This window comes from Aotus nancymaae, unplaced genomic scaffold (genome assembly GCF_030222135.1).
Source record: "Aotus nancymaae isolate 86718 unplaced genomic scaffold, 86718_ANA_hifiasm-v0.15.2.pri h1tg000014l, whole genome shotgun sequence".
Lineage (NCBI taxonomy): Eukaryota > Metazoa > Chordata > Mammalia > Primates > Aotidae > Aotus > Aotus nancymaae.
In genome coordinates this window covers 41,564,967-41,581,398 of record NW_026988425.1, presented here as the reverse complement: position 1 = coordinate 41,581,398, position 16,432 = coordinate 41,564,967, and the positions used below count along the sequence as shown (strand labels likewise).

The 16,432-nt window shown below is 36.5% G+C and overlaps 1 protein-coding gene across 2 annotated transcripts in view; it reads right to left on the bottom strand.

Moving 5' to 3' along the window:
* Window positions 1-16,432, bottom strand: part of GHR (growth hormone receptor) — a 302,533-nt gene that overhangs the window by 9,833 nt on the left and 276,268 nt on the right. The gene's annotated exons all lie outside the window — the stretch shown is intronic.

Here is a 16,432-nt window from a genome sequence, read left to right as displayed (position 1 = left end):
GCAATAAACATTAAAGAATGGATTTTTATAAAGTAGGTAATGTTTTAAAATGCATTGTTTTCTATTTAAAGAAAGATCGAGGCAAATAATTATGTAAAGAATTATTTTTAAAAATGGATAATAGTTCACAAATTTAGTTTGGTATAAACCCAATGATATGATAGACTTGCTTAAAGAAATGCAGCTATAACTGTTCATTAGTCTTCTAGATATTTAATAAAATTAAAGAATATTAGAATTATTCTGAATGGTAGAACTATAAAGAAGACTACAGATATGTTGCCTACATATCTGGGATATTACACTTTTGTATGAAGGGAGACATAAGAACAGAAAAAACAAACATGTTTCCACACCAAAATAAATTGTAGCCATAGCAAGTTGTATATCAGTGTTCAATGGAAATTCTGGGTGGTCATTCATTTAATCACAGAGTTGGAAAAGGTCCTAGAAAAATCATAATTGCCTTTAGTGAACTTTCAAATAGTTTTAATAAAAGCAACTATATACCTAATCTGCTTGTTCTGTAAGGCTTAAAGCCACCACAAAATAGTTTGCTACTTAAAACCTGCAAAGAAAAGTCACTGGAGTCCTTTGCTAAGAAACATTTAGGTCTCACAACCCTTAAAGTCAGGATATTCCTTTACCTTCTCAGGGAAGGGTACAGTGAGACTGTTAGACTTTTAATACATATTGCTATCAAAGAGGTAGACTCAACTAGTATTTTCCTCCAAGTCAAATACTCAAAGCAGATATTCAACGTGCTTTTCATACATCTTTTTTGGTAGAACACCTTGTTCCTGTTTATAGAAAACTTGAAACACTCATTTGTTCAACAGCATGGATTTTCACATAAATAGAAGTTTCATAATTTGTTTTATGAAGTCAGCAGCTGGGCCTTCAGCTTCTAAAACAAGTTTTACTTTTACCTCAATTAGCTTCTACTCACAAAGTACCTTTTTTGCCCCATGTCTATATGACAGGGTTTGTTTGTATTTTTTATAGGAGCCTCTGAATATATGGGATATTTGCATGCTTAAAATGCTTTCTTTAAAGTAGGATACTGAATACTGAGCTTATTTTATTATTTTGCTTAAGGTTTTTTTAAAGCCTATGTTTGCATCCTCAAAGCCCTTATTTCTCTGTTATTGTCACCAATACAATTTCTTAAATGATTTCACTAATAATTGAATCAAAAAAGGGCCCTCGGTGATGCAAGTGTGGTCCTCTCTCCATATTCCCTCAACCCTCCACAACAGCCAAACCAAACTCAGATTTCGAGTAGCTCCTACCCACTTGGCTCCTATCATACCTAACCCTGTCATCTGCGTGTTCAGGATGCCAGTTTCTCATCCAAGTCTAAGTGTGAGTATTGAGCTGATGTTCTAAGTCTTTGCTGGTACTTTTCCCCACTGTACTCTGCCAAATAATACACTTCTTCCATTATTATTATTATTATTATTATTATTATTATTATTATTATTATTATTATTTTGAGACGGAGTTTCGCTCTTGTTACCCAGGCTGGAGTGCAATGGCGCGATCTCGGCTCACCGCAACCTCCGCCTCCTGGGTTCAGGCAATTCTCCTGCCTCAGCCTCCTGAGTAGCTGGGATTACAGGCACGCGCCACCATGTCCAGCTAATTTTTTGTATTTTTAGTAGAGACAGGGTTTCACCATGTTGACCAGGATGGTCTCGATCTCTTGACCTCGTGATCCACCCGCCTCGGCCTCCCTCCATTATTAATTATATTTCACTGTGCAAATTTAGTTACACAAAGCTTTCTATGTTACATTGTAAATTTTCCAAGAGAACTCATTATTTTTTATCTCCAAAGTCCAGCACAATATCCAGTATCCAGTGGGTGCTCAAGGTATGGCACAGATATCATGAATAATTCCATGCTACCCATTAAGTCTTTTTTAAAAAACTGTAAGTTATTGGTTTACTAGATAAATAGTTGTAAACAACTACATGGTCATGCAAAATGTATTTAATAAAAAGGGCGGCTGAGCGCAGAGGCTCATGCCTGTTATCCCAGAACTTTGGGAGGCCGAGGTTGGTGGATCAACTGAGATCAGGAGTTCGAGACCAGCCTGGCCAACATGGTAAAACCCCATCTCTACTAAAAATACAAAAATTAGCTGTATTAGCTGGGTGTGGTGGTGTGCGACTAATTCCAGCTACTCAGGAGTCTTAGGCATATAATCGCTTGAACTCTGGAGGTGGAGGTTGCAGTAAGCTGAGATTGGGTCACTGCACTCCAGCCTGGGGACAGAGCAAGACCCTGCCTCAACAAACAAACAAACAAACAAACAAAAAAGGCACACTGCTAAAAGTTCATATTGCCAAATAGTAACATGAATTCCTGATACAAGCACTACACACCAGGTGTTCCCCCTTTACTTATAAACCTTTTTTCTGCTTATGATGCCTGTGCTCCATAACCAATTATATTGTTTGTTTCTTCAAGAGATAAATTAATTATTACAGATAAGTCCCTGGTCTTTGTCCAAGACCTTTGCAAATTACCAAACTTATAAATATGATGAATAAAAGGTATAAAGAAAAAGTTCACTGACTTCTTTGGAGTACCTAATGAGATTTAGCAGAGGTGCCATGAAAAGGGCAACAAAGCCATGTTGGGATACAGCTCTGAACAGTTAACAAAGTTACATGCTCACGAGTACCTGGCGCAGGGTGGGAGTTTCAAAGTGGTGCCTCAGTGAGATGTAACTATATGCCATGGGCTTTTAGAGATGAAATGATGGTAACTGAATCGATGAATGTTAACATTTGGATTTATATCTTTGTTTTTTCTAGGTTGTTTCACTATTTTGTTTTAGGACTACTTTACACTCTTAAAAATTAGAGAATCCTAAAGATTTTGGTTTAGTTGGGTTATACCTATCACTATTTACTGTATCAGAAATTGAAATGAAAAAATTTTAAATCCTATTTTTTAAAATAAAAATAATGAATTGATTTGTTAAAATAAATAATACATTTTCATAAAAATTATTGTAGTTTCCCAAACAACAAAAATTAGAGTGAGAAAAGTGACACTGTTTTACATTTTCACAAATCTCTTCAATGTCCGACTTGAAGATGGCTGTATTTTTATAACTACTTCTGAATTAAATCTATTACAATGTGCTGTTTTGATTGAAGTAAATGAATAAAGCCTGGCCTCACACAGATAAATAGTGAGGAAAAGAAGGAATATTTTAATAAACTTTTAACATAATTGTGAACATTTCTGTTTAACAATACACTAAAACTCAAATGATAGTTTCTTAAAGGTTAGTGGAAATATGAAATCTGAAACTCTACCAATGAACTTTTTGTACTTTGTTAAATTAAAATTAACCAGTCCTCACCAATAGACCTATCTTGCAAGAGCTGCTAAAGGGAGTTGTTTAGCTGAAAGCAAAGTGGGCTAATTAGTAACATAAAAACATGTGGAAGTATAAAACTCACTGGTAAAAGTAAGTACATAGTCAAATTTGGAGTAGTCTAATATTTTCATGGTAATATGTAAATCGCTTTTGATTTAGAATGAAGTTTAAAAGATACAATTATTAAAAATAATACTGGTACAATAATTTGTTAAGAAATATGCAATATAAAAAGATGTGTGTGACATTGAAAATTTAGAATCTGTGTGGGGGTGATATGTGGAGTAAAAGTGTGGAGATTTTTTATGCAAGAAAGTTAAATTGTTATCAGGTTAAAACAGCCTATTATGGCCACATGTACACACAGAAACCTAGGAATACATTTAATAAAGGAGGTGAAATAGCTTTATAAGTAGAACTATAAAACACTGATGAAAGAAATGACAGATAATGCAAATGGAAAAACATTCCATGCTTATGAATTAGAAGAATCAATATTGTTAAGATGACCATACTGCCCAAAATAATCTACACATTCAATGTAATACTTATCAAATTATCAATGTAATTTTTCACAGAATTAGAAAAAACAATTGTAAAATTCATATGGAAGCAAAAAAGAGGCCCAATAGTCAAAGCAATCCTAGCTAAAAAGAATAAAGCCAGAGGCATCACATTACCTGACTTTAAATTATACTACAAAGCTACAGGAACCAAAACAATATGGTACTGGTTAAAAAAAAAGACACATAGATCGATGGAACAGAATAGAAAACCTCAGCATAAAGCCTTTTACCTACAACCAACTAATCTTTGACAAAGTTGACAAAAACAAGCAATGAGGAAAAGACTGTTTAATAAATAATGCTGGATAACTGGCCAGTTATATGCAGAGATTGAAACTGGACCCTTTCCTTTCAGCATGTACACAAATCAACTGAAGATGGATTAAACATTTAAATGCAAAACCTGACTTCCACCAAGATGGCCGAATAGGAACAGTTCCGGAGCACAGTTCCCACTGAGAGTGATGCCTAAGGAAAGTGATCTCTGCATTTCCAACTGTGGTACCAGGTTCATCTCAATAGGACTGGTTGGAGAGTGGGTGTAGCCCAAGGAGGGCAAACTGAGGTAGGGTGGGGTGTTGCCTCACCCAGGAAGTGCCAGGGAACAGAGAACTCCACCCTCCTACCCAAGGGAGGCCATCAGGGACTTTTCCAGACATTCTGGCACTCCAGCTCAGATACTGTGCTTTTCCCATAATCTTTAGAGCCCACAGACCAGGAGGTTCCTGCTGGTGGCAACAACACCAGTGCTGTGGGTTTCTAGCACAAAAGTGTGTGGCCATTTGAGCCAGTGCCATGGGTTTCCAGCACAAAACTGGAGGGCTGTTTTAGCAGGCACCTGGAGCATCTGCAAGACAGACACACCCATTCCCCCTGAAAAAAGGGAGGCTGAAGGCAGGGAGCCAAGTGATCTGGCTCGGTGGGTCCCACCCCCACAAAGACCAGCAAACTGAGACCCACTGGCATGAGATTTTCACAGCCAGCATAGCAGTTTGAGCTCGACCTGGGATGGTTGAGCTCAGTGTGGGGAGAGGCATCCACCATTAATGAGGCAGTTCTGACCTTGCCTGTGTAAACAAAATCACAAGGAAGTTTACACAGCGACCAGTCAGCACCCATGGCAGCTTAGCAAGGCCTCTGCACACAGACTGCGACTAGACTCCCTCCTTGCTGGACAGGGCATCTCTGAAAAAAAGGCAGCAGCCTGTCAGGGACTTAAAAATAAAGCCCACCTTCCCAAGACAGAACAGCTGGGAAAAGGGGCAGTTGTGAGTTCCACTTCAGTAGACTTAAATGTCCCTGCCCAGAAGCTCTGAAGGGAGCAATGGAGCTCCCAGTATGGCACTTGAGCTCTGATAAGGGACAGACTGCCTTCAAGTGGCCTTCTGACTCCCATATATCCTAAGAGACACCTCATACAGGAGAGCTCTGACTGACAACTGGCGGGTACCCTTCTGGGACGAAGCTACCAGAGGAAGGAACAGGCAACAATCCTTCCTGTTCTGCAGCCTCCATGGGTGATTCCCAGACAAGCAGCATCTGGAGTGGACCTCCAGCAGTCCTGCAGCAGAGGGGCCTGACTGTTAGAAGTAAAACTAACAAACAGAAAGAAATAGCTTCAACATCAACAGAAAGGATGTCCACTCAGAGACCTCATCCTAAAGGCGCCAACTTCAAAGACCAAAGGTAGATAAATCCCTGAAGATGGGAAGAGACTAGCACAAAATGGCTGAAATCACCAAAAACTACAGTGCCTCTTCTCCACCAAGGGATCACAACTTCTCACTAGCAACGGAACAAAATTGGATGGAGAATGAGTTTGATGAACTGACAGAAGCAGGCTTCAGAAGGTGGGTAATAACAAACTTCTCTGAGCTAAAGGAGCATATTCTAACCCAGTGCAAAGAAACTAAGAACCTTGAAAAAAGGTTAGATGAAATGCTAACTAGAATAAACAGCTTAGAGAAGAACATAATTGACTTGATGGAGCTGAAAAATACAGTACGAGAACTTCATGAAGCATATACAAGTTTCAGTAGCCAAACTGATCAAGCAGAAGAAAGAATATCAGTGACTGAAGATCAACTCAATGAAATAAAACGAGAAGACAAGATTAGAGAAAAAAGTGTGAAGACATGAACAAAGCCTCCAAGAAATACAAGATTATGTGAAAAGACCTAATCTACACTTCATTGGTGTACCTGAATGTGACAGGGAGAATGAAACCTAGTTGGAAAACACTCTTCAGGGTATTATCCAGGATAACTTTCTTAATCTAGCAAGGCAGGCCAACATGCAAATCCAGGAAATACAGAGAATACTACAAAGATATTCCACAAGAAGAGCAACCCCAAGGCACATAATTGTCAGATTCTCCAGTGTTGAAATGAAGGAAAAAATGCTAAGGGCAGCCAGAGAGAAAGGTTGGGTTCACACAAAGGGAAACCCATCAGACTCACAGCAGATCTCTTGGCAGAAACCCTACAAGCCAGAAGAGTGTGGGGGCTAATATTCAACATCCTTTACAAAAAGAACTTTCAACCCAGAATTTCATATCCAGCCAAACTAAGCTTTGTAAGTGAAGGAGGAATAAAATCCTTCACAGACAAGCAATTGCAGAGAGATTTTGTCACCACCAGGCTTGCCTTACAAGAACTCCTGAGGGAAGTACTAAACATGGAAAGGAACCACCAGTACCAACCACTGCAAAAATGTACCAAATGGTAAAGACCATTGACACAATAAAGAAACTGCATCAACTAACAGGCAAAACAACCAGCTAGCATAATAACGGCAGGATCAAATTCCCACATAACAATATTAACCTTAAATGGAAGAGGGCTGAATGCCCCAATCTAAAGACACAGACTGGCAAATTAGATAAAGAGTCAAGACCCACAGCTGTGCTGTATCAGGAGACCCACCTCATGTGCAAAGAAACACATAGGCACAAAATAAAGGGATAGAGGAAGATTTACCAAGCAAATGGAGAGCAAAGAAAGCAGGGGTTTCAGCCCTAGTCTTCGATATAACAGACTTTAAACCAACAAAGATCAAAAGAGACAAAGAAGGGGCATTACATAATGGTAAACGGACCAATGCAACAAGAAGAGCTAACTATCCTAAATATATACACACCCAATACAGGAGCACTTAGATACATAAAGCAAGTTCTTAATGACCTACAAAGAGACTTAGACTCACACACAGTAATAGTGCGAGATGTTACCACTCCGTTGTCAATATTAGACAGATCAACAAGACAGAAAATTAACAAAGATATGCAGGACCTGAACTCAGATCTGGACTAAGCAGACCTAATAGATATCTACAGAACTCTCCACTCCAAATTCACAGAATATACATTCTTCTCAGCACCACATCACACTTACTCTAAAATTGACCACATAATTGGAAGTAAAACACTCCTCAGAAAATGCAAAAGAATGGAAATCATAACAACCAGTCTCTCAGACCACAGTGCAATCAAGTTAGAACTCAGGATTAATAAACTCACTTAAAACCACACAACTACATGGAAACTGAACAACCTGCTCCTGAGTGACTACTGGATAAACAGTGAAATGAAGGAAGAAATAAAGATGTTCTTTAAAACCAATGAGAATGAAGACACAACATACCAGAATCTCTGGGACACATTTAAAGCAGTGTCTAGATGGAAATTTATAGCTCTGAATGTCCACATGAGAAATAAGGAAAGATCTAAATTGACACCCTATCATCACAATTAAAAGAACTAGAGGAGTAACATCAAACAAATTCAGAAGAAACAACTAAGATCAGAGCAGAACTGCAGGAGATAGAGACACAAAAAACCCTTCAAAAAATCAATGAATCCAGGAGCCAGTTTTTGGAAATATCAACAAAATAGATAGACTGCCAGTCAGACTAATACAATAGAAAAGAGAGAAGAATCAAATAGATGCAATAAAAAATGATTAAGGGGATATCACCACTGATTCCACAGAAATACAAACTACCAACAGAGATTACTACCAACACCTCTATGCACATAAATCAGTAAATCTAGAAGAAATGCATAAATTACTGGACACTTACATCCTCCCAAGACTAAACCAGAAAGAAGTTGAATCCCTGAACAGACCAATAACAAGGTCTGAAGTTGAGGCAGCAATTAATAGCCTACCAACCAAAAAAAGTCCAGGACCAGATGGGTTCACCGCCGAATTCTACGAGAGTTACAAAGAGGAGCTGGTACCATTCCTTCTGAAACTATTCCAAGAAATACAAAAAGAAGGAGTCCTCCCTAACTCATTTTATGAGACCAACATATTTCTGATATCAAAAACCTGGCATAGACACAACTAAAAAAGAAAATTTTAGGCCAATATCCATGATGAACACTGATATGAGTATCTTCAATAAAATACTGTCAAACTGAATCCAACAGCACATCAAAAAGCTTATCCATCATGATCAAGTGGTTTCATCCCAGGGATGCAAGGCTGGTTCAACATATGCAAGTCTATAAACATAATCCATCACATAAACAGAACCAAAGACAAAAACCACATGATTATCTCAATAGATGCAGAGAAGGTCTTCAACAAAATCCAAGAGCCCTTTATGCTAAAAACTCTAAGAAACTATGTATCAATGGAATGTAACACAAAATAATAAAAGCTATTTATGACAAACCCACAGCCAATATCATACTGAATGGGGAAAAACTGGAAGCATTCCCTTTAAAAACTGGCACTAGACAAGTATGCCCTTTCTCACCACTCCTATTCAACATAGTATTAGAAGTAATGGCCAGAGGAATCAGGCAAGAAAAAAATTAAAGTTATTCAATTAGGAAAAGAGGAAGTCAAATTGTCTCTATTTGTAGATGACATGACTGCACATTTAGAAAACCAATCATCTCAGTCCAAAATCTCCTTAAGCTGATAAGCAAATTCAGCGAACTTAAGAATATAAAATCAATGTACAAAAATCACAAGCATTCCTAATACACCAATAACTGACAAAAAGAGAGCAAACCATAAGCAAACTCTCATTCACAATTGCTACAAAGAGAATAAAATACCTAGAAATATAACTAACAAGAGATGTGAAGAATCTCTTCAAGAACTAGAAACCACTGCTCAAGGAAATAAGAGAGGACACAAACAGATGAAAAAAACATTCCATGCTCATGGTTAGGAAGAATCAATATCATGAAAATGGCCATACTGCCCAAAGTAATTTACAGATTGAATGCTATCCCCATCAAGCTACCATTGACCTTCTTCACAGAACTGGAAAAAACCACCTTAAGTTTCATATGGAACCAAAAAAGAGCCTGCATAGACAAGACAATCCTAATTAAAAAAACAACAACAACAACAACAACAAAGCTGGAGGCATCATGCTACCTGACTTCAAACTATACTACAAGGCTACAGTAATCAAAACAGGAAGGTACTGGTATCAAAACAGGAAGGTACTGGTACCAAAACAGAGATATAGACCAATGGAACATAACAAAGGCCTTGAAAGTAACACCATATATCTAAAGCCATCTGATCTTTGACAAGCCTGAGAAAAACAAGCAATGGGGAAAGGATTCCCTGTTTAATAAATGGTGTTGGGAAATCTGGCTAGCGATATGCAGAAAGCTGAAACTGGACCTCTTCCTCACATCTTATACAGAGATTAACTCCAGATGGATTAAAGATTTAAACATAAGACCTAACAGCATAAAAACCCTAGAAGAAATCCTAGGCAATACCAATCAGGACCTAGGCATAAGCAAGGACTTCATGACTAAAACACCAAAAGCAATGGCAACAAAAGCCAAAATAGACAAATGGGAACTAATTAAACTTAAGAGCCTGCACAGCAAAAGAAACTATCATTAGAGTGAACCGGCAACCAACAAAATGGGAAAAAATTTTTGCAATCTACCCATCTGACAAAGAGCTAATATCCAGAATCTACAAAGAAGTTAAACAGATTTACAAGAAAAAACAAACAAACCTATTCAAAAGTGGGCAAAGGATATGAACACTTTTCAAAAGAAGACATTTATGCAGCCAACAAACATATGAAAAAATGCTCATCATCTCTAATCATTAGAGAAATGCAAATCAAAACCATATTGAGATACCATCTCACGCCAGTTAGAATGGCAACCATTAAAAAATCAGGAGACAACAAATGCTGGAGAGGATGTGGAGAAATAGGAATGCTTTTACACTGTTGGTGGGAGTGTAAAGTAGTTCAACCATTGTGGAAGACAGTGTGGTGATTCCTCAAGGATCCAGAAATAGAAATATCATTTGACCCAGCAATCCCATTACTGGGTATATACCCAAAGGATTATAAATCGTTCAATTATAAAGACCCATGCACACATATGTTCATTGTGGCACTGTCTACAATAGCAAAGACTTGGAACCAACCCAAATGTCCATCAATGATAAACTGTATAAAGAAAATGTGGCAAATATACACCATCGAATACCATGCAATCATAAAAAAGGATGAGTTTATGTCCTTTGCAGAGACATGGATGAATCTGGAATCCATCATTCTCAGCAAACTGACACAAGAACAGAAAATGGAACACCGCATGTTCTCACTGATAAGTGGCTGTTGAACAATGAGAACACATGGACACATGGAGGGGAATATCACACACCGGGGCCTGTTGGGGGGTGGGGGGGATGGGGAGAGATAGCAGGGAATGGGGGGATTGGGGAGGGATAACATTAGGAAAAATACCTAATGTAGGTGACAGGGGGATGGATGCAGCAAACCACTATGGCATGTTTATACCTATGTAACAATCCTGCACGATCTGCACATGTACCCCAGAGCTTAAAGTGTAATGAAAAAATAAAATAAAATACTGAATGAAAAAAGAATGCAAAACCCTCAAAATATAAAAACCCTAGAAGAAAACCTAGGGAATACCATTCTGGACATAGGCCCCAGCAAAGGTTTCGTGATGATACCAAAAGCAATTGCAACAAAAACAAAAATTGACAAACGAGATCTAAGTAAACTAAAGAGATTCTGCACAGCAAAGGAAATAACTGAAAAAACAGACAATCTATAGAATGGCTGAAAATATTTGCAAACTATATACCTGACAAAGGTCTAATATCCATAATCTATAAGGAACTTAAATAAATCAACAAGCCAAAAACAAACCCCATTCAAAAGTAGACAAAAGACATATAGAGACATTTTTCAAAAGAACACAAACATGTGACCAACAAGCATATGAAAAAATAGCAAGCATTACTAATAGAGAAAGACATATCAAAACCACAATGAGATACTGCATCACAGCAATCAGAATGGCTACTACTAAAAAATCCAAAAATTACAGATACTGGTGAGGTTGCAGAGAAAAGGAAACACTTATACAATGTTGATAATAATATAAATTAGTTCAGCCATTGTGGAAGGTAGTTTGGCAACTTCTCAAAGAACTTAAAACAGAACTGCCATTTGACCCAGCAATCCCATTTTTGGATGTATATCCAAAGGAATATAAAGCATTCTACCATAAAGACACATGTATGCATATGTTCATCATAGCACTATTCACAATAGCAAAGACATGGAATAAAGAAAATGGTAGACTGGATAAAGAAAATGTGGTGTATGTACACCATGGAATACTACTTAGGCATAAAAAAAGAACAAGATCCTGAAGATTGTTTTCCAGCTTGGATTCCTTCTCTCTGTCACATTCAGGTACACCTGTCAAACATAGATTAGGTCTTTTCACATAATCCCATAGTACTTGGAGGCTTTGTTCATTTCTTTTCACTCTAGACCTGCCTTACAAGAGCTCCTGAAAGAAGCACTAAACATAGAAAGGAACAACCAGTACCAGCCACTCCAAAAATGTACCAAATGGTAAAGAGCAGTGACACAATGAAGAAACTGTGTCAACTAATGGGCAAAACAGCCAGCTAGCATCAAAATGGCAGGATCAAATTCACACATAACAATATCAACCTTAAATGTAAATGGGCTAAAGGCCCCAATCAAAAGACACAGACTGGCAAATTGGATAAAAGGTCAAAACCCATTGGTGTGCTGTATTCAGGAAATCCATCTCACGTTCAAGGACACAAATAGGCTCAAAATTGGATGGAAGAAGATTTACCAAGCAAATGGAGAGCAAAAAAAGCAAAGGTTGCAATCCTAGTCTCCGATAAAACAGACTTTAAACCAACAAAGATCAAAAGAGACAAAGAAGGGCATTACATAATGGTAAAAGGATCAATGCAACAAGTAGAGTTAATGATCCTAAATATATATAGTGCTATGATGAACATATGCATACATGTGTTTTTATGGTAGAATGCTTTATATTCCTTTGGGTATACATCCAAAAATGGGATTGCTCGGTCAAATGGCAGTTCTGTTTTAGGTTCTTTGAGAAGTTGCCAAACTACTTTCCACAATGGCTGAACTAATTTACATTATTATCAACATCATATAAGTGTTTCCTTTTCTCTGCAACCTCACCAGTATCTGTAATTTTTGGACTTTTTAGTAGTAGCCATTCTGATTGCTGTGATGCAGTATCTCATTGTGGTTTTGATATGCCTTTCTCTAATTATTAGTAATGCTTGCTATTTTTTCATACGCTTGTTGGTCACATGTTTGTGTTCTTTTGAAAAGTGTCTCTATATGTCTTTTGTCCACTTTTAAATGGGGTTTGTTTTTGGCTTGTTGATTTATTTAAGTTCCTTATAGATTATGGATATTAGACCTTTGTCAGGTAAATAGTTTGCAAATATTTTCAGCCATTCTATAGATTGTCTGTTTTTTCAGTTATTTCTTTTGCTGTGCAGAATCTCTTTAGTTTACTTAGATCTCGTTTGTCAATTTTTGTTTTTGTTGCAATTGCTTTTGGTATCATCATGAAATGATGAAACACATCCAAAATTTGAGAGGAAGAAGTTAAATTTTCCTTGGTTGCAGATGACATGATTTTATATATAGAAAACCATAAAGACTTCAACAAAAAACTGCTAGAACAGAGAAACAAATTCAGTAAAGCTGCAGGATACAAAGTCAACATACAAAAATCAGTAATGTTTGTATACACTAATGAGGAACAATCTGAGAAAGAAATTTAAAAAAAATACCTTTCACAATAGGTATAAAAACAAAAATAAAATAAAATACCTAGAAATAAATTTAAACAAGTAGGTGAAATATCCGTACACTAAAAACTGTAAACCACGAAGACAATGCAAATAAATGAACAGATAGCCATGTTCATGGATTAGAAGAATTAATATTGTTCAAATGTCTCTGCTACCTAAAGTGATCTACAAATTCAATGCAATCCTTATCAAAATTCCAATGTCATTTTTCACAGAAATAGAAAAAACAATTCTAAAATTTGTATGCAATCACAATAGACTACGAATAGCCAAAGCAATCTTGAACAAAAAGAACAAGGCTGGAATCATCACTCTACTGACTTCAAAACATACTACAAAGCTATAGTAATCAAAACAGCATGGTACTGGCATAAAAATGACATAAACCAATGTAAAAGAATAAAGGGCTCAGAAATAAGTCCACATATTTACAGCAAATTGATTTATTACAAAGGTGCTAAGAATACATAATAATGGAAGGACTCTGTCTTTAAATGCTGTTGGGAAAATTGGATATCTATATGCAGAAGAATGAAATTATACCCTTATTTTACACCATATACAAAATAAAGTCAAAATTGATAAAGGCTTAAAGGTAAAACCTGAAACTGTACAACTACTGGAAGAAAATATAGGGGAAAAGCTCTATGACATTGGTTTGGGCAATGATATTTTGGATATGACTCCATTGGGCACAGACAACAAAAGTGGAAATAGATAAATGGGACTGCATGAAAAGCTTCTGCATAGCCGAGGAAACAATCAACAGAGTAAAGAGACAATCTATGGAATGGGAGACAATATTTACATACATCCGATAAGAAGTTAATATCTGAAATATATAAGGAACTAAATCAAACAATTCAATAGCAAGAAAATAAATAAGCCTATTAAAAAATGGGCAAAGGACCTGAATAGAAAAAAAAGAAGATACAGAAATGACCAACAGGTATATGAAAAATGCTTGACATCTTTGATCATCAGTGAAATGTAAATTTAAACTACAATGAGATATCGGCTCACAGAAGGTAGAGAGTGCACAAAGATGTTATAATGGTTAGTTCCAAAAAAGAGAACAGATAACAAGTGTTGGTGAGAATGTGGACAAAGGGGAATCCTTTCACACTATTAGTGGGAGTGTAAATTAGTATATCCTTTATGGAAAATAATATGAACCTTCCTCAAAAAATTAAAAATAGAGGTACCATATTATTCATTATATTATTACTAAGTATATATCCAAAGAAAATGAAATCAATATGTTGAAGAAATATCTGGACTCCCATGTTCATTACTTGTAACAGCCAATATATAGAATCAACTAGCATTCCATTAATGGGTAAGTGGATAAAGAAAATATGGTACATATACACAATGGAATGCTATCAGCCTTTAAAAAAAGAAAGATATCATGTCATTTGTGACAATAGGGATGGACCTGGAGGATATGATATTAAGGAAAATGATCCAGACACAGAAAAACAAATACCACATAATCTCACTTATATGCAGAATCTAAAAAAGTTGAACTCAGAAGTATAGAGTTGAATGGTGGTTATCAGAGGTGGTGGGTAGTAGGGTCGAAGGCTTATTGATAAGAGAATTACAATTTTCAATTAGGAAGAATGAGTTTAAGAAATCTACTGTATGAAATGGTTAATGCCTAGGTATAGTTAATGACTATGTATTGTATTTTGAAAATCTCTAAATGAATAGATTTTAAGTATTCCCAACACACAAAAAATGCTATGTGTGATAATGCATATGTTACTTAGTGTGATAGAACCATTCTACAATGTATCCATATTTCAAAAAAAAGTTGTACACAATAAACATATAAAATATTTTTTGATCATTAAAAAAATTCACCATTCTATCTAGTACTTTGAATGGATCATTTCCTCACACATGATTTGATTATATCATATATTAGTCATTTGGAAAATATTGGTTAGCTGACTTGCAGCTTTTCTAAATGTTCATACATTTTATTATACAATATAATTAAAAAGTCACTTTCACTAATATCACCATCAATCTCTTCAAGAAAAATCTTCAAATATTAAAACACTATCAAGCTCACGATTGCAGATACAAATTTTCCAAAAAGGCAAAATGAATTGCCTTGAAAAGTCAAATTTTTTCATGGAAAAAAATACTGTCAGTTGTTTTTTTTGAAGGGAAAAGTTTGCTTCATTCTTTTTTGAGAAATGTTTGCCAATTCAAATATGAATAACCATCTGCCAGTTTATCAGTTGTTCTTCCAAGTAAAAATGGTGCTCCAAGTAATAAAAGCAACTAGTTCAGCTGTCAACTCAGTCATTTAAACATTTTTCTTCAAGACCTCGGTATGTAGCAGACATGCTTAATGTGTAATTTCCACACGTCACACAGAATATTGATAAGCTATGTACTCAGAAATCGAGGTTTAGTAAAATTAACAATTTTTACAGCTTCATCAGTAACTTCATATGTGAGACTGGCTTTTTTCCCCTTCTTTACTGTAAGTGCATGATGATGGAGAATACAATGACTATTAGTAAAATTTGATACTACTGCCTTGCTTCATGCTAATGTGACAGCAGTGTTGCTTTTGTGCCATAAAGTTAAACTTCAACATAGTGAATAAAATAACATTTTAGCGTATTGTGAAAATAGTACTGAACTCCCCGAAAGGATCTCAGGGACCCTCAGGGGTCTGTGGTTCCCACTTTGAGAACTGTTACCTTAGGTATTTAGCACAGTGCCTTCTGCATGGTAGTTATTTCAGTACCTGTTGCTGAAGAATGTTTGATTGTAACTTGGATTTAGACAGTCTTGTTTGACTTAGCATCCAATCAGGCATTTTATTTGTACCAAGTTACAGAACAGATAATCTAAATTAAAATGATTCAGAAAATAGAGCCTCAAAGTCCAGTATTGTAACTATTCAAAGTTCCTCCAAACTTAACTTTCTGCTAATGACAGAATTGGCATCTTTTTCAGTGGTTCACTGAATGGACAGGGCTGGTGTCTCAAAATTCTGGGAGTGATCTGTGCCAGGCTGCTGGCATCACCTGATGAGTGGCCAGAAACTGCTTGGCTTGGCTGTGGATGTGGCTGTGGTTAAGACAGGTTTAGAATTAGTTGTATTGGGAGCAGCACGATACTCCTGTTTTTCCTCTTGTTATGTGTCATGTGAAATTTGTCAAAGTGCTGAGTTCCACATGCTTGGTAAGAAAGCGTGGGGTTCAGAAGTCAACCAGTACCATGCTCTCTAACTGCCTACATCAGAATCTCAGCTTGATTCTTCTCTGAGGTAT